Source organism: Macrosteles quadrilineatus, unplaced genomic scaffold (genome assembly GCF_028750875.1).
Source record: "Macrosteles quadrilineatus isolate MER2022 unplaced genomic scaffold, UCM_ALF_1.0 Scaffold_4__1_contigs__length_99947679, whole genome shotgun sequence".
In the NCBI taxonomy this organism is placed as follows: domain Eukaryota; kingdom Metazoa; phylum Arthropoda; class Insecta; order Hemiptera; family Cicadellidae; genus Macrosteles; species Macrosteles quadrilineatus.
The window spans coordinates 90,033,169-90,057,055 of record NW_026542597.1 but is presented as its reverse complement, the minus strand read 5'-3'; the positions used below and the strand labels follow the sequence as shown (position 1 = coordinate 90,057,055).

Sequence of the window (23,887 nt, the reverse complement as noted above, 5' to 3'; positions counted from 1 at the left end):
CACCACTTCTTCAACCACATCCTCTTCTTCGGCTTCAGCAGGGCGACTACCGCACACGCTAGCATCCAAATACGAATTGTGGATATTTATAGTCGTGTACTGTGGATGCGATACTCCCTGGTGTGGATTAACGTCTGAACAAGTGAGTACTACGACTATCCGCAGTACCATCCTGATAATTAGACCAATTAGTATATAAGGCAAAAATGTGGTTCGGATTCCACTATAAACTGTAGGTCCTTGCTATTAGCTGTATGGGCTAAATTAACAGCTGCGTTTAAGGAATATGTCGGCCTTAGTCACTAACAAGACTACAAGATCGCCACTTATCCTACACCTCTATACATGTAAAATCAAATGTACCTAAAATACCTACTTTGTATGGTCGCCATTTCATCGAAAAGCATCACACATGATAACCAATTTAAAACTTGTATCAGCCCTGTAACTAAACCAATATAGACTTTTCAACCGTGGGTTGAACAAATTTATTTGGTATATGGTCGGTTTGGTCACTCTTCAATAATATTGCGCAATCGTAGTCCTCTACAATTAATTGATCCTGACCGTGTAAGGCCCTTGAAAGACCCCGTTACAGTCGAAACATACTTTAACAACTACAACATTTCCATTCCACCATTCAATGCAACCGATCGTTTGACAGTTCAGGTGCACTTACAGCACCTGCAACTGATTACCAAACACCTGTTGTAGTTGCAACTGGCGCCGCCAGAGCGCTCTCGCAGCTAGAGCCATACGGGCCAGTTCCCCTTGCGGAGTACGTGGCAGACCGACCTTATGGTTACGGGACTGACTGACTGATCAGTGATCAGTTTCAGTCGTTTCAGTCTTCTCTTCAGTCGACAGTTGCAGTTGAGTGTGAGACGCGTCTAACCTCAAGGTCTATTGGGTGTTGAGTTGTTCTGCGAGTTTCCAGTGTGTGATTGTGTTGTGTTTAGGATTTCCTTGACTGTAAAGGTATGTTTTTACTCGATACTGTTATTCTATTATTCTTTCCCACCGTGGGATCTTCCCAGTTCCGCTGGTTGGAGATTCTAGGCTACTACAACAATGCGATTCTTGACCCCTTTGTTGTGACTAGCTTTTTTTTATTTTAATTGATTCCAACTATTTGTTGGTCCTTCTTTGATCTGTTGTTTTTGTGTTATTATTGTGCGTATATTATGTTTATTTAGTTGGTATGCTTACCTTGTTTTGTTTATGTTTTTGTAGTTATGTCAGAGGATTCTTAGTAAACCGGTTTTAATAACTATGGTTGAGTTTGCCTTCACTTTTGATTTATAACCTTTTTACAAATTTGTGATAAAATTATTATTTTCAAATATTTCATACTGTTATGTCTTATTATCGACCTAATGTGATAATAATGTAAACAATACTTTTTTTCTGTTACGATGGATGATTTTTAATTCGGAAAACTTATCATCCTAAATGATCATCTTGAAATATAGCCTACATCACAACAACGTCGTACTACGAAGTATTTTGTCATAAAGACTACAATTTGTAGGTCCATCGACCTAAAAGAAGAGATATATTTAAAATACATTTAGATTTCAAAGGACTATCTTGAGTCAATTTAAGATAATCCTCCTGATCTTCCTGAATCCAATCTTATGCATAATCTTTCCTGTAAGAGCTAAGGTAAATGCACCAGTAGCTGACAGTGCTCCAGAAGCTGACAGTTTGAGTTTCTTAACATTATAATGTGGTCTCTTAAAAATATTTACACATGATTGCATTGTTAGAAGAACATATGTTTATTCTTGATTTGTTTACAAAAACATCAGTTAAATTTAGCCCATACTCGCTGAATGGTGGTGGTTTGAAAGCGACCCTGTCCGTACACATCACATTTAGTCGATTCCCTTAATGAAATTGTTAAGAAAGTTAGTTTAGTTTTTTGTCATTTCGCTAAATTTCTTAAATAGTATTAATGATTAGGCTCATTATTTTTATCAATTATACCTTTGTTGACAATTTCATGAAAAAATTGGGGCGTTAGGGGTTTTGGATTTAAAATTATATCAATGTCAGGCTTTGGTACACAAAAGCCATACAAGTTCCACTAGCTGACAGGGGATATTTGCTACTTGCACAATATTAAATTGGTTTCACCCATCGAAATTTGCATGCTATTTATAATTTATGTGATCTCACATTTTTATAAAATGATTTTAATTTTTTAATTTATAAGCCAAATTATCTTAAAAAATGTATATTTTTTTAAAATATATATAAAATATATACAGGGTGACAAACAAGTCTGGAATCGGTTTAATATCTTTTTAAATAAATCCGTTAGAAAATTCAAACCTTTCACATCAACTTACATGTATGAAAACTACTTTTTCCAAGCATTATCATTTTTTTACCTCTATATGTCAATGGTTTACCTTATATGTCTTAGATTTAGAGATCTTTAAATTTTTCTATCCTGATAATTGCAATAAGGTAAACGCACCAGTAGCTGACAGTATAAGAAACTATACGCACTTAATAATCCGTGGTTTTGAATAAATAGGAACTAAAGAGATATTACGGATTTTATGTGATTCTAAATTTAGTGTAGTTTTCAAATTTGTCATACAAAAAGGGTTTTTTAAATATATTTTATAACATTTTTAAACTTAATTCAACCTTTGTACGTGTTCCAGTGGCTGACAGTGAAAAAAGTGCTTGTACCAGTAGCTGACAGTCAGTTGTCCCAGTAGCTGACACTGGAACTTAAATGTATTAGCTGCTAATCCTAAAGGTTTTATAATTTATAAGACGAATAAAATCTAACTTAATAATTAAATTATAAAATCACATAAAACGTTATTAAGAAAATTTATTTTACATATTTTAAAATAAATAATATTTACATTAAAATATATATACAAACTTTTCACATCAACTTATATGTATGATAACTACTTTTTGCAAGCATTACCATTTTTTGACCTCTACCAGGGGACGACCCATGAGGAGTAGGTACATAATCTTTGATGTAAGCATAGGTTGATATGCACATCATTTTAAAGGTCTGGTCCAGTGGAGTTCATTGACGGAAACCGCGTCAAAAAAGGTTCATCCGTTACAAAATGGCGGCTGTCCAAAGTTCTTGCGGAATATACCTGCACAGGCCTTAGTATTGGTAAATACTCATATTCAACATTAGCTGGGAAATCTGAAACTCGGTAAAATTTGTTTTGAAGATTTTATAATATTAATCTATGAGCTAGTTGACTTAAAAATACAGTTTCAGCTCTCAAGCTAATGTTTAATACGAGTATTTACCAATACTAAGGCCTGTGCGGGTATATTCCACAAGAACTTTGGACAGCCGCCATTTTGTAACGGATGAACCTTTTTTGACGCAGTTTCTGGCAATGAACTCCACTTGACCAGACCTTTAAAATGATGTGCATATCAACATATGCTTACATTAAAGATTATGTACCTACTCCTCGTGGGCCGTCCCCTGGTAGAGGTAAAAAAATGATAATGCTTGGAAAAAGTAGTTTTCATACATGTAAGTTGATGTGAAAGGTTTGAATTCTCTAACGGATTTATTTAAAAAGATATTAAACCGTTTCCAGACTTGTTTGTCACCCTGTATATATTTTATATATATTTTAAAAAAATATACATTTTTTAAGATAATTTGGCTTATAAATTAAAAAATTAAAATCATTTTATAAAAATGTGAGATCACATAAATTATAAATAGCATGCAAATTTCGATGGGTGAAACCAATTTAATATTGTGCAAGTAGCAAATATCCCCTGTCAGCTAGTGGAACTTGTATGGCTTTTGTGTACCAAAGCCTGACATTGATATAATTTTAAATCCAAAACCCCTAACGCCCCAATTTTTTCATGAAATTGTCAACAAAGGTATAATTGATAAAAATAATGAGCCTAATCATTAATACTATTTAAGAAATTTAGCGAAATGACAAAAAACTAAACTAACTTTCTTAACAATTTCATTAAGGGAATCGACTAAATGTGATGTGTACGGACAGGGTCGCTTTCAAACAACCACCATTCAGCGAGTATGGGCTAAATTTAACTGATTTTTTTGTAAACAAATCAAGAATAAACATATGTTCTTCTAACAATGCAATCATGTGTAAATATTTTTAAGAGACCACATTATAATGTTAAGAAACTCAAACTGTCAGCTTCTGGAGCACTGTCAGCTACTGGTGCATTTACCTTAATCCAACTTGCTTGTGTAGGTACTATTAACACGGATTAAATAATAGGATAATATGTACCCCTTATATGATCTATAGAATCAGCTGTTGAGAGTTTTAGGTTAGTTCAGTCAGGATCGTTTTCTTCTTTATTAATTAATTCTATTTTTTTTTTTTTTTGTTATTGAACCAGTGCGAAACTAACTGTTTATAACTAACTACTTGCAAAATATTACACGAAAAGCCCTCTGGTATTTTAACCTATAGCACAACAAATCGTGACATCTAGCCTTAAAAACATTTAGTCAACTCAAGGACACTTTGTGAACCCAACATGATCAACACCCAGAACTCATACTTAACAATATGATGAGAAGACTTTGCAATATAAAAAACCTATAAGCTAACGCCAACTAAACGCCTAGAAAATGTGACATTTCTTCTACAGGAAATGCAATTTTTGTTCTCAATTTATCTAGGCTACAAGGTTTCCCAAGCTAAAGGACACATAACCCAATTCTGTAAAACATGAACTGGGTCTGTATGTTTTCTAAACAAACAAAATTCTAATTAAGGTTTGACAACCTGTACAAATAATTAGTGTCATAGCTGTCTTAATTCCGGTAGCTGTAGTGCATTGACCTTGTGCTATTATACGGGTCATTTAAACTACAAACTATGAATCAACAGTCAAGTCCAATATTAACTTAACGATAGTATTGTTTGTCTATAATAATCGTTCATTGTCTATTCTTTGTCACTGGTCTTTTTGTTCAGTGTAATAGATAACAATTAAATATCCTACTCGTGCCACATAAACAACATGTTTTTCATTTTATACCTTCTGGATCAGCTGTAAATTGTATGTATTGTGATGTAGCTTAATAATTTTAATCTACACAAAGTAAGATTATTCCTCAAATAACAGAAATGCATTCAGTCGCCTTGGGCTCATTCGAATGAAAACCCTAAAAAACGAAGTTTGAAATGACGAGAAATCTTTTATCAGTTGCATGGTGAATAAACGGACGAGCACAATATCAACTTATCGATTATCGTTTTTCTACGATAATCGATAATCGGTTAAACTCTTTTTAACTTCTGTCACAAACAAGAGGGAAACAAGTACGTATACAATGTTTACTTATTTTTAGTCTTTGCTTCTGGTCAACTTGTTCAAGACTTTGTATCTTAATTATTAGTATACGAATCCTGAAGTGAGGTATTGTAGCTAAACATTATATTTATACCAGTTTGATTTTCGCAAATAAGCTTGAAACTATAGTGTGTACACCGTAGGGTGGCGCACGGCCCCACCAGCTACCTGGGTCGGTCCTTAAGAAATATATCTGTATACAGACTATAGGCTTCTGGTACATAAACACTATTCATCAACTTAGTAGCGAAGTAAGTGTCATTATATATTTTCTGATGCGTGTAGAAATGCTGTATACTTTTTCCAAAACCTGCAAACCTTCGCATAGGTATTTTATACTTCTTGCTTATTCCAAAACCTTTAAGTACTGCACCGTTATACAAATTTTGTTTACCAGTAAGCTTATAAGCTTACTGTGTCTTTGAGGTGTTTTGTACAGTTCTAAAAATCAATTTGAAACAATTTCCGTCGCAAAAAGTCTAAAAGCTATCCATTATTGAGACGGACGCCACCTAGGTGCGTATTTTAACCCACAAATGAGTGAAGGATGAGTGTACAACTGTGGAGCCTTGTATAAGACCAGCAGAGTGTCCTGCAGATCTCTTTCAAAATCCCGGAGACATTGCAATGGTTTCAAACCTAGAGAGGTTTTACATGGAGCGAAGTCCAGCACACAGCTTCTGTTATCTCGAAAGATTCCAAACCTCTCCCCCGAGATAACGTTATCTCCACGGGGCGCGGAATGTTACAACGGTTACAACCACTTTTACAACGCCGTTATCACTGATAGCGTTTATGGGGGTTTTGTAACTTGGTGCGGCGTTCCAGTTACACTGTGGCTTATTTGTTCAAATACTCGCTGTGCATTCCTGTATCGTCCCTGGTACAAATTAAAAGGATACCACCCATATTTGTTAATATTCTTTATATTAACAAAGTGTACTCAGGAAATGTAGTAGTAGTTGGTAAAAGAATAAAATTAGCTAAAAAGCAGTACAAGAGTGTAAGAGTGCTTTCCTAAAGAATATGGTTTTCCTAAAGAATCCCCTTTCCTTTTTACAGAAGTTTACAACATAAATACGATTATTATTTGCTGTGGTGGAAATGTATCTAAAACAAACACTCCCAATGGTCCACCAATATGATCATATTTACACCTACTTGAGTTCCAATATTGCTTAATGTGTGTCAAACGGCATGTTTGTGAGGCATACTGAAGAAATACGTGTTTCCGGAGACATTGTAAGGAATCAGCTGTTGTTTAATCAATTATTCCAGCAAGGTGTTTACTTCTTAAATCCATTATCATTAAAATAAGGGGACGAATTCGTTATTTTTCAGTAAAAAAAACAATTTGAGAAAAACTTTTGTGGGAAAATGTACTCAGAAAGTGTCTGATAGGATGATATGAGCAATATGATGATGGCATGATATGTACAGTAGGCTACTGCGTTAATAATTAAACTGATTAAATTATTTTGTGAAAGATTTTTCGTAAGAGAGTCCTTCATAAAAAACCCCCAGACAGATACAATCACCAAACAATACACAATTTAATTTCGCACTTGGAAAATATCATTTCTGCAATCTGTTCGAACAATAACAAAGAGGATATTTAGTAACGTGGATGTATTTAAACACAGGATACAGAGACAGCTGTGCGTTGTGTGCTTTACGCAGGATGTACGCGCGCCGCGGCACCTGGTCGTCGCGCATGCGCAAGCACGGCACATGCGCTATGGCTCTGGCTGGTCGTTGCGCATGCGCACACAACACATGTGCGCTGTGCCTCACTGGGAGTGGCGCTTAACCACCAGCTGTCCTTGTAAATGTGTTTATGTTCAACCAAGTCATGTAATTTGTGTGCTGAGAAGTCGATAGGTAAAGGATGTGGCTGGTGTAGTGGTTAAGATTGATGATTTTTGTGTTGAAGGTACAAGTTCAAATCCCGCCAATCACTAAAATGCTTCGACTTGGTGGTTTAGAAAAAACTTTGAGTGCAGGACCACTTATCAAGTGGTAGCAAGAAAAAAACATAAAGTAATTCAATCTACGAAAATAACTTTTTAGCTAGTGGATAAAGTGATCTCCTAATAATCAGGAGGCTACTGTTTCGATCCTGATAAAGTTAATTACCTTAGATCCATCATTTTGATCACTGAACCTTAAATAAATGGTACTGCTATAGAACGACGTGGTCTTGGTAAGTGAAAAAGCTATAATCTCTTTCATTCTACTATTTTTTCTACTCATCTTTTCCTTAGGTGAATCCAAACTGATCTGCGACTAGAGAGTAGTTCTGGAAAATCCAGACTGATCCGGGGGTTTGGTAGGTAGAATTGGTCAGTTCGGACACACGCTTCACATTAAACAACGCACCTTGATTTTTTGATGCCGTACACATTCAACATACCGTAACATAACTAATTATTTCTCTGTATTGGGTGATTTCCTTCACGCCACCAGAACTGCAATGCAGTCACTTAGCCTAAATTCATCTTTTCAAAGACATAATTTGGCTGAAGAGGACATAGTCCTAAAAACAACCTCAGTTCAGTTGGGTTTCAGCTCTCAGGACTGGATTGTCATATTACGATCATACATAATAATTGTATTTGTTGTCGTGATTTAACAATATAGAATGAGAACTATCGCAGTTATCCAGATTATTATTACGAACACTAAAAGCAATACTAAATGTATCGCACAGTTTTTGCACAGATTCGATACGATGGCGTGGGAGTGTAGCCAGTTATGAATGAGCCATGGATGTTACTGAATGGGGGGTTTTCTCAAGGAAGTATACAGGAGGAATGACCGGTAAACCGAGGCTTCGGCCACGCTCCATCGTTCAGGTCTCCCGTAGTCTCCGCAGAACACGTACTGCTGTACTGCAGGGGTGGTTCTTGGTCTTTTATACGATCAAGAATTGAGATGTAGAATCTCTGTTGCCACTGAACCATAGCAATACAGACATGGGCAATGTCAATAAACCACATGACTCAGATATCCCGTAATTTGGCTATCAATTAATTATGATTTTTATAACAAAAAGTTAACATTTGGTAAGAAAACGACCAGGATTAAGAACGTATTTGGAACTAAAAAAATGTAGCCTAATATTTCAATGAAAATTCCATACAAAACAATAATAATGAAAGATCAAGAGTGATGCCTAGACAACCTAGGTATACATCAATGAAATAAAATTAGTTGGCAAAAATAATTTGCATTAGGGTGTGCTGTGGTAGTAATTTCGTTGTTTGGGCATTCGTAAAATATGTTTAAATATGTTATAGGCTTCCAAGTAGGCTCTTGTGAAGATGGCCACGTCTTTGAATTGGTGGACTAATTTATTTGGAAAACTATTAATAATTAATTGAGCAATAAAGAGTACTGTACAATAATTGTTTTAACTTGAACGTCTGTTCGTCTATTATTGTACTAAACTCAAATATTCAATCCACAATTCCTATGCATTCTATAGATTTTATGGTATTCCTCTTCAACTTCAGCTGTAGCTGAACAGCTGTAGTTGTAAGTTGTAGCTCTGCAGCTGTAAGCTGTAGCTCTCCCGCCTCCATCCTCTCTCTTTGTTCCTCGACCTTGATCCATCCACACCTCGGGCTCTGCCTGGCGACCATGACTTCGACGACCACTGGACAACACCAGGCATGCAAATAAGTCTGTAGCGTTGAATCGTGAAGAAATACTTAAGACTTAATTAATTTTACCTAATGTCTGGGCTATAACTGATTTTTGTTGCCTTATCTTAAATTTACAGTTGAAAGGTTCCCATACGAGTCTACAATCATTTTGAGTAAAAATATTACAATAGTACAAATTATGTAAGAGAGTCAATCAAATCTTTTTTATGGTTCTTCCCTAATTAAGTTGATAAACAATGTTTTATCTAAAAATATAGATACACGATGTTTATTCTTTCTGATATGAAAACATTCATCGCTCAAATTAGTTACTCTACAAAAGTACTAAGCTAATAATGACTGAACAATTTGTATCGATTATTAAATATGAAAATTCTTACTACCTTCTTGAAACAAACTGGCCAAATTAAATTTTAAAACACGGTTTTAACTGAACATTACGAATAGTATTGTAAGTTAGATGAAAGATCTCTTAAAATAAGAAAGTTTATTAGAAAACAAGGTGAAAAAATTTGAGGGATCGTTGAGAAATGTTTTGATTTTGTATATCCACCAAAAATCTACACTGCCATTTTTCCAACTCAGTATAAACTTCACAGTACGTTTTGTAAGTTAGATTCAATTCCACAAACAATTATTAAATTCTTATTGAAGCTCCTATAGCCTAACTTATTCCTTTTATATGTCCCATGATAATACGAATTCACAAGTTAAAAAGACTATTTAATAATTTACAATGTATTTAAATTATTTTAGAAGGCTGTAAATGTTTTTTAGCTAACATTTTCCCCATATTTTCCCTACTAAGCAGGTGTTTTTCGTCTCATATCCAAGACGTCACTAAGGTTGTTTGTTTACCATCTCACCCTCAGAAGCATGTGTTTACCCACCTACTGTTTACAACGAGTCGATGTCTGTATGTCCTTGAACCTCTGCAGCGAAGGATATGCGATGAAGTCAGTCTTGCCTTTCCATCTTTCTGTCGTAGCTCCCTTCTCCCATACTTGCAATGCAAATTCACTTACTTGCATAATAGGTGAACATTACGACTTTGTTTACACAGGTTGGGTAAAAATGTTGATGATCGTAAAAGGTTCTTTTGTTGCTTCAATCACTCTATTTTGTCCTGGAGGGAGTTCTTAAATGCGTAGGAAGTTCTGATCGTAATAGAAACCTATCTTTCCAAGATGAAGTTTCGTAATTATCATAACTAAACGCTATTGGCCAAACTCAAACTCAAATCTCTTTATTTTTGACAGTTAAGAATTGCATTATAACGTCAACAAAAATGTCTCATGGACAGGAATTTCTCATTCTCATTTGTTTATGAAATTTCTCATTTCTCAAGGGCATGGTTTGAACCTCGGGCCTCAAAGATAGAAACCTTGGGTTCTAAATAGCTAGGACGGCCGTGCATTGGGAATGAAACCACACTGCTATAACACAAATTTAGATGTTTACCAACAAAATAATAATGTATCTGATAATTCAATTTGTGGGTTTCCCCAAAGATAAAACACTTTTCACTATAGACCTATCACACATTTCTTTATATTCACAGTAAATGCTTAGTTGGATTTAATCTAAGAATTTTAAACAAGTCTTCAAATGGATTACTGTGGAATCAGCATTAAAAAAGGAAACAAAGCATTGTTATAGGAATCTTAACAAAATTGAGTATCAACACAAATCTTCCCCTTATAAAAGTTTCCTAGTAGTACAAAAGTATCATCGTTGCTCATCATCGAAACTCAAAATATCTTAAATCCTAGAAATTACTTAAACAAATGTAAGTATTGTATGTATTAAATATTTACTGTAAAGCTTATATTGTTGCGCAAACAGTTTTGTTCTCTATGATGTTCAACATCGTGTTCAGCAACTCTACAGGTAAAACGTCTTTAGAACACTTGATGATTCAGGTGTCAGGGACACCATTGGCGTCACAGATGTCAACATTTCAGGATCAGGTGTCCCCAAGGTCATTGATAAAGTGATCCCCGTGATAAACTCAGTACAGTATAACCTTTACTTTACATGAATCAGCTGATTAAGAAAAATAGTGTGGAAATTACAAACAGCTGTAAAACTGTAACCACTGTGCATTATTACAAAACCCCGTTGAAGGAATCTGAACGCATGTTTGTGTATGCTTTATGAAATTCCCTCTAGGATAAAGGAATCTTTTAAGTAATAACAAGAACACTGACCTTCGATCTCCAAGGTTTGGATTAAAATCTGTTTAATCACTAATTTCTTTTAGTCAAATCGCCACGAACCGGTAAACCTTGCCTTTAGTTCAGGTTGGACCCCCTGAATCAGGAGAAGATTAAAAAAAGCAACTCGTCCCATTCCAATGGAACCCATTAAGTTATAACCCGTTCTGAAAAGTAAACCCGAGAATTATACATAATGTAAATAATATAAACTTTACACAACGACACATTCGTATATGAACATACATTAATGTTTTCTTAAAATCCTCGAGGTTGACTTTTCTAACAAACAAACAAATAAATAAATGTGTGAATTTTAACACTGTTCGGAACAGGTTTTTTCCTCGTGTGACGTGTTTTCCGCTCTCACTTGTTTGTTTCATCTTATGTTTCACATTAATATGTCTGCTTTGCTTATACAAACAGCTGATTGAAACAGACTTTCGGTTCTATAAATAACTGAGACAGTTCTGTTATAGTTGATTGTTTTGTATATATTTTCGATTATATATTAATTTGTAATTAATATTAGGCTTAAGCTGAGTTGTTATAATAGTCAACCTAGTAATCTGAAGATTATCAGGTTTGGTTGTGAAAAAATAAAACTAGCCAAGATAATTTCAAAAAGGACCCAGCTGCCCTTGATCATTGTACTTTTAATTGATGATTCTAGCTAAAGAAATTAATTCTCACTCAATCCACACTCATCTGCCATTTAAATCTGGGATAAAATACGCCTTCGTTGAGTTCCCATCTCAAAATAGTTATAAAATATCCAAAAACATAAGTTCTATGTGTATATTTGAACCATACAACCCTAAACCGCTTCAAAATAATTAAGAAACTGTCCAATCAGCTGATCGTATTATTGTTGACAATTAGTTGCAATCGTTCTTTAACCATCAGCTGGTATGATTATTAATGAGCAGGCTATCTTAGAAGGGATAAACCCAAACGAATAAATAATGAATGCGAGGGAAAGGCAAAGGAACTAAGGAAAATAGCGTGTGTTTAGTGTAGAAATAACAATTTACTAATCAAATTAGATTTACGGATTAAGGTTGAAAAATTAAAGTACAGAAAACTGTATGAAAAACCATCCCATCTTTTAGGTTGTTTCCCTGATTTTATTTTACTACGGTTTGGTTGTTGAGATTTAACACATACCGGATTTGAAATCAGGTAATCTCATCCATTATGAACACGTTTTTCGAATAGGATGCACTTTTTGAGCAATGTATACAATCTAAAACAGAATATTAATTTAAGATGTCAAATTTCGTTACTTATGTACAGTAAAAGAATATTTTTACTATTTTCAATTTTTTTACATAAATTTGGGGGACCTAAGAAACAGGGTGATGTGCTTATAATAATGATAATAATTTTTTATACCTTGGTTTTCGTGAATTACGTTAATTACATTCGTGTAGGACTCCCTCGAATTCCTATCCACTGGTATCATGATTAAGGAATTTTCTATTGCATGAAAAAATGTGTAGGCTAAGTCTAAACTATTTAATTATTCAATTGCCCTATGGATAATGGAGAACTCTTTCAAGGTTTCTTTTTATACAGGAAACGATATATCATCAAACTCAAAAAAGCCGACCATAACCGACTATTGTTTGAGAGAAATGCCTGTAACCCATTGTAAGAAACTCTTAGGCCTATTTCACGGTCATTCCGAAACATCTGGCACTAGCAACCAGATGTGACTAAGAAAAGAAATGTCACCGCGCCTAAAGTGCACCCTTGTGGTACTCCCCGACGGTCCTTCCAGGAACTCGGAGACGCTTGGGGTGCGCCGCTTTTGGCACGTGTGCCGCTGAATCAATCGACCTTGAAGTTCCAGAGGGTAAATAAACAAGGGAAGTGGTGGATATGCGGGTAATCACGAAAAAGAAAATTTGTGTTGTAACGCAACAACGAAAACTACCATAAAAATCTACCAATAATTTTTATTTTATTGGCTACCTCTCGATTTTCAGCCGAGCACTATATTTTATCCACTACCTACCGTAGCTATAGATTAAGTTACTGCACCACCCAAGAATATTAGAACAGAAACGGTATGTATCATAAACATAAACAAATTATGTCACTGGCCCGAGCGTAAACATTTTACTAATATTTGAATGGAACTTGTAAACCAGCTGTTTAGGCATTCTGGCGAGTGACGTAATTTATGTTTATGTTTATGATCCATACAGTTTGTTCTAATTATCGTGACACCACCTATGTGAAACGAAAAATTATTTCTTTAGCCAAGTAGTATCTTTTCAATTAAATCGACGATCCGACCATTAATAATAATTCGTCCATCAGCTGATCACTTACATGTTTTCATACAGTCTACAATAGTCCAGCTGTTTTGTCGATGCGACAAGGTCGAGCGATCAGCTGTTTTGTCGCTGACATAACCTCACTTTCGCTCGCGTCACCTGAGACATTTCACGCTTATTGATAAAGCATAGAGTCATCGACTTGTCAAGGAAGCCATTGCAATTGTCATGATACTCTGTGTATTTATTTTCCCACAATACATTACTCGAGTTACCTAATATTGTCAAATGATAAAGCGTTTCTAGGTTATGCGAGTTTCTATGTAAGGAAATGTTTAGGAAGATTTCTTTATTGTTGAATGTCGTGTTGAAACTTGAATCCTAAATTCTGTAATGAGTAAGGTTGTTTGATCTTTTATTTTAAAAGCGCGATTTTTCGTCTTTTTAAATAAACCTTTGAAAGTAAGACCTAGAATGTTCACAATGACACAAATTGCAATAAAAAAAATTGAGGATTTGAACTAAAACTTGTTTGGTAGAGTTTCTAAAAACAGAACGAATACAGTAAGCTGTTTTGGAATTCATCTGTTTACCGTTTTACCACCGTTTATCTACTGCACAAAAGAGGTCATCTGAATGTTTTAGCATTGTTATGACCTTTTTTAGGCACCGTTGCAGCAAACCTGCATCACAACACAATTAGCTTATGGAGAAACGTAAATATTTGCTTTGGACCGATTTATTTAGGCCTAAAATAGGATTTTTGTGAGTTCAGTGGAAGCAATCCTATGTTATTTAAGCTAGTCATACATAAACATCATTAGTGTGTCTGAAAATTCGTTAGTCCGCTAGTTAGAACTGGGATATTTTAATTTAGATAATCTGATGAGCTGATCAATGAAATACTTGTGTTTTTCGTACCCTTATCAATATCAATTAAAAGGTTTTTCGTGTATTAGGTACAATTTTTGTTTTGTAATCAGGTAGGCTACATATTCTATTTATTCTTAACTGGAGTTAGTTGTAATATTCCAAATTTTTTTTTGTAAAAATGCGAACATTTTAATCTTACAGATTAAAACTTTGTGTATTCAAAGCCAATGAATAGCATTACTCCAAAGGCTAGACAACCATTATTTGGTCTAGTTTGTTTAGTCCAAATGTGTTTGGCAATTAAACTATCATTTCCCTGCAGCATTTTGAATTCTCGCGTTCTATACGTGATCTTTAAAGCACAGCTGCGAATAAAATCCGTGTTTCTTCTATTCTAAACAAAATGTGTGCATGTATTTATAATTTTACATGTATAGTAACCAAAATAAAGCTTGCGAAATTTTTCATCTCTAAATTCATTGTCTAACTTTATAATGAAGATGGTTAACCGGAGCTTAACTTGTACAACTATAGTCTGTGAGATGGAACCTGGCCTCCGTCTACCCGGGACTAGCCAGATGAAATGTTTGGAATTTTAATCCAATGTGTTAGGTTAGCATTGGCCAGTCCTCAGATAGACCTAGGGCCAGGTGACAGGTTCCATCTTACAGACTATAGTTAACATTTCCAAATATTCTCCGATGCTACGGATTGAGTTGTTTCTAACAGAGAGAACGTAACTGTTTCACTATAGTCTGTATTTAGAAAGATAAGTGCTGTAGAGATACGGTGGTTGTAGCGGACCGTAACTGTTCACTCACGCTACAGACGGACAGACAGACAGACACAGACAGACAGACAGATTCTGTACTTGGTGATCAGTGAACGGACTAGAGCGAGTGGAAACAAGACTGTGGAAAAATAAGGAAAAGTTAAGTGAGTGTTTCGCAAATATATGATGTCGTAAGTGTTACAGGTGCGATTATGTTTTACGATTGACTTAAGAAAGTTCAAATACACTTCTCGTCCGGTAAAAATTTGACGTGTTTTGGTGAGTATTTCATGTTGGTTGTTGTTCTTGACTAAATTATTTTAGTAGCTTAATCTAGCAAAATTTGCTAATTTTAAAGGTTTTGTACGTGTTTTTACATAATTGACTTTGGTCTGAAAAACTGTTTTTGTTACTATTTTACCCTCATTTTAGAGTACTGTACACTTCACAGTAGACCTATTTACTTATGGTAAATAGATTTGAGATAAATTCATTAATAGATAGTCGATACAGTGACAAAACTAACTATAACATTTTCTGCATATGTACTTTATACCTCAAAATTACTTCAGCTGATCCTATAAGTATTACAAAATCGGCTATAGAGTATGAGTTAGGTATTGTTGGTATGGTATGGGTAGAGTATTGTTTAATCTATGGTTTTACCTGTATAGCGTGATTATACCGTTATTGTTTTAATTCGTAACAATCTGACTGATGACAGATCGAAACCGATCGCCTAAATAATGTCTTGGAGACCTTTTATGGTCACATAAAAAATCGTGTTTGGCAACGTATTTGGTTGTACGCATTAGTTTGAAAACCTCTGAAACTCAATGAAATTTTCTCATGAACACAAATCTAACAAGAACAAGGATTCTCTCTATTATTTTAATTCACTTAACGACTTCGCTATTATAATAATACACTAATTGCTGCTCGCACATTTGCCTAACAGACTCTTAGCCTAGATCCAGTTGGCCTAGAGGGGCAGTCATGTGAACCGGCCTTAGGTGCTCACTGTGAACCAGGCCGCGTGTTTACATTACGGGTAGTCTGGTTACGTGCAAGTAGAGCACGGCCTAGTAAGCAAGGACACTGGTACCTATAGTAATGTAACATGACTGTACCAGTATCACGTTTTTCAACACATGAAGTAGGATAAGGGTTTTTCGTAAAATTAAGTAATTCTGCCGTAAGCATTTTGTGTTTTTAGTAAGGGTGTAAGTAAAAGGGTGTGTTGGTTGAATAAGGGTCTATAGTCTGTATAATGGAACCTGTAAGCTTAATTCATCTACCTGGGGACTGACCAATGTAAAGGAACAGGTAGATGAAGGTCCATAAGGCAGGTACCATCATACACACTATAGTGGCTATTGGTAGGATTTGAACTCAAAACTTTAATACTTAACCATCCATTATTCATTTATATGAGGACATTGACCCATACTGATGTGTATAAGCTAAATATGATTGCAAGGATGATGTAGAATGAAGCGAGATGATCTGTGTAGCTTTGTAACTGTTTTTTCTTCATTTGAAACCTCTGAAAATGCGTCATTTGAAGAACAGCTGTTCGATGTTTTTATTGTTGTTCACCTTATCAACAACAAACATGATCTTGCCATTATTTATACAAGGTCTCTCAATTAGTGACAATGCCAACGATAACGTACATCGTGTGTGGGAAAATTATGTTTGGTACATTATAAAATGCATTACTTTCAACATAACACGGTGAGATATACAGGGTGTCCTGCAAGTAAACTGGAAATTCGCATAGTCGGCAGGTTTGCTGCAGCGGGGGTATTTTATTCTTGGATTGTTCCTTAACCGATGGATGTGAAACTGTTTGAGTTTGTTATTGTAGAAGAAACATATGTTGGAAAAAGAATTACTTGGTCTAATTACAAACAATTTTCAAATCCCGGCTATTTAAATTTTGATAGGCTAAGTTAAATTACTTAATGGCTGATTTCATGAAACAATTTGTAGAACACTTTTATTTATCACTTAAATTTCCTATCAAATACAATAAGTTCAAAATGTTCGAATGTTTAATGGATGGAACATTACGAATTTAATGAACTCCCCAATATTTAAAAAAAGCTAAAACCGTAAACTAGAAGGAAATACCTAGACTCGGGACCGATTTCCTTTTTCATTTTCATTAACCCCAGATACCAAATCAGTCGTTTAAATTAGAATATATGTATTTGTTGTATCTATATACTTAAAAAAAATAAACGTTTATCAGTAACATCACTTTTTCAGCTGTCATAATTGATATATTTTACAATTGGGTTCTGAAAATGGTTTGGCAAAAACCTGGTTGATTTTAAAACAAGAAAAAAGTACATACATATCGACGTCTCTAGCTGATTTTTCTTAGTTGCAATATAAATAACTACTTTAGCCCGAAACGCATATTAAAAACATCTGTTTAGCCAAATAATTATGAAAAATAATCGAACATGAAACAATCGGGAGCGTTTCATAAACTCCAAATTTCACAAACTCCAACGCTTAAAATATTAAATGAACAGAGCGGTTCATAACCTCCAAATTTCATAAGCTCCAAATCTATAACATTCAAATAATCACTGGTTCACAATGTCCAAGTTTCACAAACTCCAACGTTTAAATATTAAATAAACAGAGCGGTTCATAACCTCCAAATTTCATAAGCTCCAAATCTATAACATTCAAATAATCACTGTTTCACAATGTCCAAATTTCACAAACTCCAACGTGAAGATACCAAATAAACAGTGCGGTTCATAATGTCCAAATTTCATAACCTCCAACGGTACAGTCTGAGCCAGAAGTCTCTACAGTGGTTGCCACAGCTTATTAAACGGCCCCAAAACTCAATGTTCCGCTTCAAAATAACTCGACATTTAGCCTACTTAGACTTAAGTTATATGGTTGAAACTTCGTATGAGTGAAGTCAATAAGTCTATGACACTATTGGTTTTAATTAAAAGCTTAAAAGTTAGTATTTTCTATTTTAAATCTTCAAATAAAGTCGGTACTTTTAAATGAGTTTTAAAATATGACATGAAAAAGTTCGTCGGCTGCTAATTTTTTTATTTTTTGGTCAGGTAAGTTAAAAAACGGTGGATTTTGTAGCTAAAGAGTTGAACCTTTTGGATCATATTTTTTAAAATTTTTAGCTGGCGTAGTTTGGTTGTAATTTAAATTGTAATATAGGGGCTACCCGCCGCGCCGCGTGGCGTCATGCGGGCAGATTCTGCCTACAACGTCACTTGTAATACAGTTTAGATACTCAAATTTGGAGCTATACAGGAAAGTTACTAAACTAATTAGAAAAACACGGATTACGAGTCACACTCAGCTGTGTGACTCAAATATGTGTTAGCACATAATTTGCAAATCAAATTACATATTTATATTTTTAATAGCTTTAATTCAAGCTTTCAGCTGAGTTTCTTAACTGTTCCGTCTCTCAATTAAAAGCCATTACAAATATAGTAAGAGATTTTTTTTACCGATGAAAAATTTTAAAACATATAAATTTGTTTTATAAGTATATTTTCTATTAGCTGTTAAAATTTCATGATGATTACATCAGTAGTTTTTTTTTGTTATGTGTAAAAATAGCCCTTTGTTAGAAAAGTGCCGAAAACCTTGTACTTTATTTATTCTACCCACTAAAAGGACGAGAGTTAAAACAACATAAAAAGGTAGAAACTAAAATACATAAACGCAGAAATACATTTTTATAAATAGGATTTAACTTATTCATCATATTGTAGGTATACTGGTCAAGTTTCAATAAAAGTTCATACTCGAGTATTTACACTTTTTTACTCGACAGCAGTCTCGTTTTCTCCTTGCAACTTAATGTGGGTAGTTCAATAATGTTAAAGTTTTGACAAGGTGATAATTTATATTTGGATTTGCCTTTTCAGTGGAGAGTTAGGCATTGTATACCTTTTATTTACCAAAAAAATGCGTAATCACAAACAGTGGAGTCTTTGACTGTCGTATAAAATATTAAGGTATGAAGTTGTTGTTGTAACGATTATTGCATATTCTATTTAAAAATAATGTTCAATGTAAATAATTCAACAAGTTATTAGATAGGTACCTTTTATAGTTTTTAGTTTCTATTTAGCAAATTTCCCTATAAGGAAGTACAGTAGCTATTACCGTAGATGGCATGGTAAGACCTACGCCCGGGACCGATTTACTTTTTGATTTTGATGTCCCCAGAGGCCAAAAACACCATTCGTTAAAATTGTTATATATGTATATACTAGCTGTACCCGCGGGCTTTGCCCCGTTTAACTTCATAAGTATTCGCATGGCTCATTCACGTCCTGGTTGAAGTTCGTTCGCTACGCTCACTCACCTTTAGGTTGGAGCTCGTTCGCTGCGCTCACTTGCCTTCAGGTTCGAGCTCGTTCGCTGCGCTCACTTGCCTTCGGGTTCGAGCTCGTTCGCTGCGCTCACTTGCCTTCAGGTTAGCTCGTTCGCTACGCTAACTCGCCTTTTAGTTGGAAATTAGCTGTTGTCATAAATTTAAAAAAAAGAATAGTGCTGCACCCTGTTGGTAATCCTTGTAACTTTTATGCTATTGAACATCATAGAACATAACGACAGAACCAACTTGTTTAATTGAAACAGCTGTTAAGATTCATTAATTCCTTTTAAATATGAAAAATTATAAAGTTAACATAAAAGTTAACTAAAGAGCCACTGGGGCGGAGCCCGAAAGGATTTTTGAGATAAGAATATGCTTTAATGTTAATCGGGAATGTGAGCTATCATCATGCCAAATTTCAGCCCAATCCGTCCAGTAGTTTATGCGTGATTGAGCAACACACACACAAACACACACACAAACTCACAAACTTTCAGATTTATAATTAGGTTATTAGTAAGATAGATAGATAGATTTATATATATATATATATATATATATATATATATATATATATATATATACTAGCAGTTACCCGGCGCGCTTTGCTGCACTTAACAAATATTATTTTAAATGGCAATTAGTTCATTACGACGAATAATAAAAGTGTATACAAAAAAAACATATTTTACTTAATTGCTAGTGGATGAACAATGTTTTTTGTTTTTTCATTAGGTGTATAAATATATAAGTTTTCAGGCGTACCTACCACCACGTCAGCACGCAACATACAGCTGTCCGTGTGAAAGCATGCATATTCTAAATTTAAACCGACGACAGTCAGGGATTGCCCTGGTGTCTTAAAATGGTTATTGCGAAAGCAAGACACAAAGGAAATTTTAGTTTCTTAAATTCAGAGGGTAATTCGGATGAAATCATCAGTATTCATGTGATTAAAACTATTTCTCCTTTAAACTTACCACTGATAATTCTTGCTTCAATCATTTTTGGTGTCAATTTTAGCGAATTTCCCTATAGCGAAGTAAGCTATTACCGTAGGTGGCATGGTAAGACCTAGACCCGGGACCGATTTACTTTTTCATTTATTGATGTCCCCAGAGGCCAAAAACACCATTCGTTAAAATTTTTATATATGTATATAAATAACGATGTACGGATGGATAATGCTACTTGATATTTAGATTCAGTGATATCACTACCTGCCGTCCCCCCTCCGCGCCACTTCGTCACGCCACACGTTTTGTGAAGTTTTACGTTCATTTATACAATTTCCATTATGTACGGACTTTGTCTCGTTATTATAACACGCATATGACCTTTGACTATTAATACAATAGTTCTTCTGTATCCAATAGTGAATGATATAACATACAATTTCCCAAAACTTACTACTGTATTATTAACCAATCGTTTCAATTGTTTTAATTTAAAATTCTCATAATGCAACTGGTTAAATGATATATAAAATTCCAAAGTGCAAATGATAAAATCCACGTCATCTACCAGACAAAACTACTCTTAGTTTTTAACATTGCCGTTATTAACTCCGTTTAGTGATTAATTTCAAATGAATGTAGGATAAGTAAAAACAGTCGATGATGCGTAGAACCATTGCAATAATTAAATGCTGATAAGTTTCCTACTCTAAATACCCTACTCTAAAATATTTACCTAATGTTACTTTTTAAATTCCGATAAATTTAAAATGTGGACCATTAAAAAAATATGCCGGCACCACCCATAGTCACTGGGCGACAAAATCTCAGGACTGGGTGACACTTGTGTCGCCCAGTTAACATGTTATTGTATGCCCTGAGAGGAACCATACTACTCTTGCAGCGTTAAAATAATTATAATATCCAAGAAATGTTCAAATCCATGATATTGATTGAGTAATCCATTATCTTGACTTAAGGCTTCAAACGTTCAATGGCTCAAATTAAAGCCTATAATTTACTGATTATTTTGAGTTTAAAACATAGAAAAAAAAACATAAACAATACTAGAAGTATTGATTTTCAATGATAGAAAGCCCGTATATAAAGATTCAAGTTAAAGAGAATACGAATTTCACAATATATTCTTATATGAACTACATCATGTGAAATGTTCACAAAAATCCAATATTTTCCAAATGTAACACACTGTTACTCATAAACAAGGAAGTAGCTTTATAAAAAAAATCAACTTAAAAAAAGTTTTAATTTGCAATTACATGCTGAAATCACAATAAAATACAAGTTGTCAGATAGAAAATACTAAAGTTAATTTTAATAAGGGAAAATATTGGGGATATTTAAAACAGCGGATTTGTATTTGTTAAAAGAAAATAGTTCATGCTTCCTAAATGTTTTCTCTAAATCTAATAGTGTCTGAGAAAGCAACGTTAAAATAAAAACGTTCGAACCACTGCAGTTTCTAATTTTATATTAAGGGTATAGTTAAAAATTACTCGTACAGTAATCAAATAAACAGGGTAACGAATTGAAGGATAGGTACAACTATACTACAGTATAAGGACGCCAAATACGCGTAGGTACAACTAGGTTGTTGTCCCTAGGAATCGAGGTACAAGTAGACGGCGGTACAACGAGAGGGCATACATGTCTAGTTGTACCTACGTCTAGTTGCGTTGGTTGTACCTACGACTAGTTGTCCCTAGGTATCGAGGTACAAGTAGACGGCGGTACAACGAGACGCGTTCTCCCGATGGACTAGGGTTGGGACTGATGACTCGCCCAACCAAGCTAGCAGTGCGGAGTGTGGGAACTGTTGTGACAATTAGATTAATGTATCTGCAATCCTAAAATGCTATGGGAAGATAGGGGAAGATAGGGGAAGATAGGGTTAAACAGGACCACGACGTAGAAAGTAGTGAAGGAAGTAGTTAATGTGGCAGAGCAGAATGAGGGAACCGTTTGTGGCAGTTAGATTTATGTATCTGCAATCCTAATGTGCTATGGGAAGGGAGGGAAATAGTATGATTAACGTACAGAAATCTTGGGCAAATTAAAAAAACGATAAACAAAAACGTGTTTGGAAGCATTTAAGATGTATGCATGATTATACTTAGTCAACTGTAATTTGTACTACTGTATACAAATAAGGGAAACATATATTAAGATTTGTACCGTTGGCTATCGTTGAAAGTTGTCACAAAAATCTTGTTAAAAGCTGGTATGTATCGTACAAAACATGTATATTTGGCAAATATTTCGTTATTCAAAATTCGCAAACTGGCTCTTTACTCCTATATGGAGTGAGTTATCGAGTACAGCATGAATCACCCAAAGCACCAGTTCACCATTGGGAATATCCTTCAAGGCCTATGCAAAGAATTCATGTTGATTTTGCTGGACCATTTTATGGCCATTATTTTCTACTAATTGTGGATGCCTACAGTAAATGGCCATAATTTTAACCATTTGGTCCAGCAAAATCAACATGAATTCTTTGCATAGGCCTTGAAGGATATTCCCAATGGTGAACTGGTGCTTTGGGTGATTCATGCTGTACTCGTTGACATCCCAAACAATTTAAAGTCATATTCTCAATGTCTGCATCAATTTTAGGCCACCAAACATACGAACGAGCTAGTCCCTTCATGCGAACTATACCCACATGAGCCTCATGAAGTTCTTTCAAAAATTAATTCTTGCACGAAGTTGTTTGGGAATCACCACACGATTCCCTTTTAATAAGCATCCAAGCTGAATTGACCATTCTTGTTCGTTAGAAGACATCGGGTGATGGATTGGCTCCCCTCTGATTAGTGAGTTTCATAAGTTAAGTCTATCGACGGGATTTGTCTGAGTTTTCATTACCATGCTATCTCTAAAAATAGTGTTCTCGACTATAATATCGCGCTCAACGTACTAATTTTTATTTACCTTATGGCTACATTATTGATCATATTTGTAATAACCACATTGAAATAATAACCATGTGAATCAGCATTATTTGACGTAGGGGTTGAGACCGTTATATTTAAATTTGTAAACTGTGTAAATTGGTGCACGGTTACGTGTGCCAGGTTCGCTAGTTTTTATTATTTATAAAACATATTTTAGTAATACCAACCAGCTTAAATTGCTTACAACAATTAATAACAAAACTTCAATGCTCTATCAATGAATTTGTACATTGCGAACACTATGTTTTCAGTTAAAGATGTATTACAGCAGTTCTAATTACATTAACCTATATGTTTTGGACTAAAAACCTTTAGTGAAATACCAGCTTTCGTTTGAGCTATTCATTATTTACCTAAAGCACACTGCTGACTCACGATTCAACAA

The 23,887-nt window shown here is 34.7% G+C and overlaps 1 protein-coding gene across 1 annotated transcript in view; it reads left to right on the top strand.

Annotated features, from left to right (window-relative positions):
• Positions 1-872: 872 nt before the first annotated feature.
• Positions 873-23,887, top strand: part of LOC128991889 (sodium-dependent transporter bedraggled) — a 112,810-nt gene continuing 89,795 nt past the window's right edge. The window contains exon 1 of the mRNA XM_054415152.1: positions 873-978. The gene's annotated coding sequence lies outside the window, so the exon portion shown is untranslated. The remainder of the gene's footprint in view (positions 979-23,887) is intronic.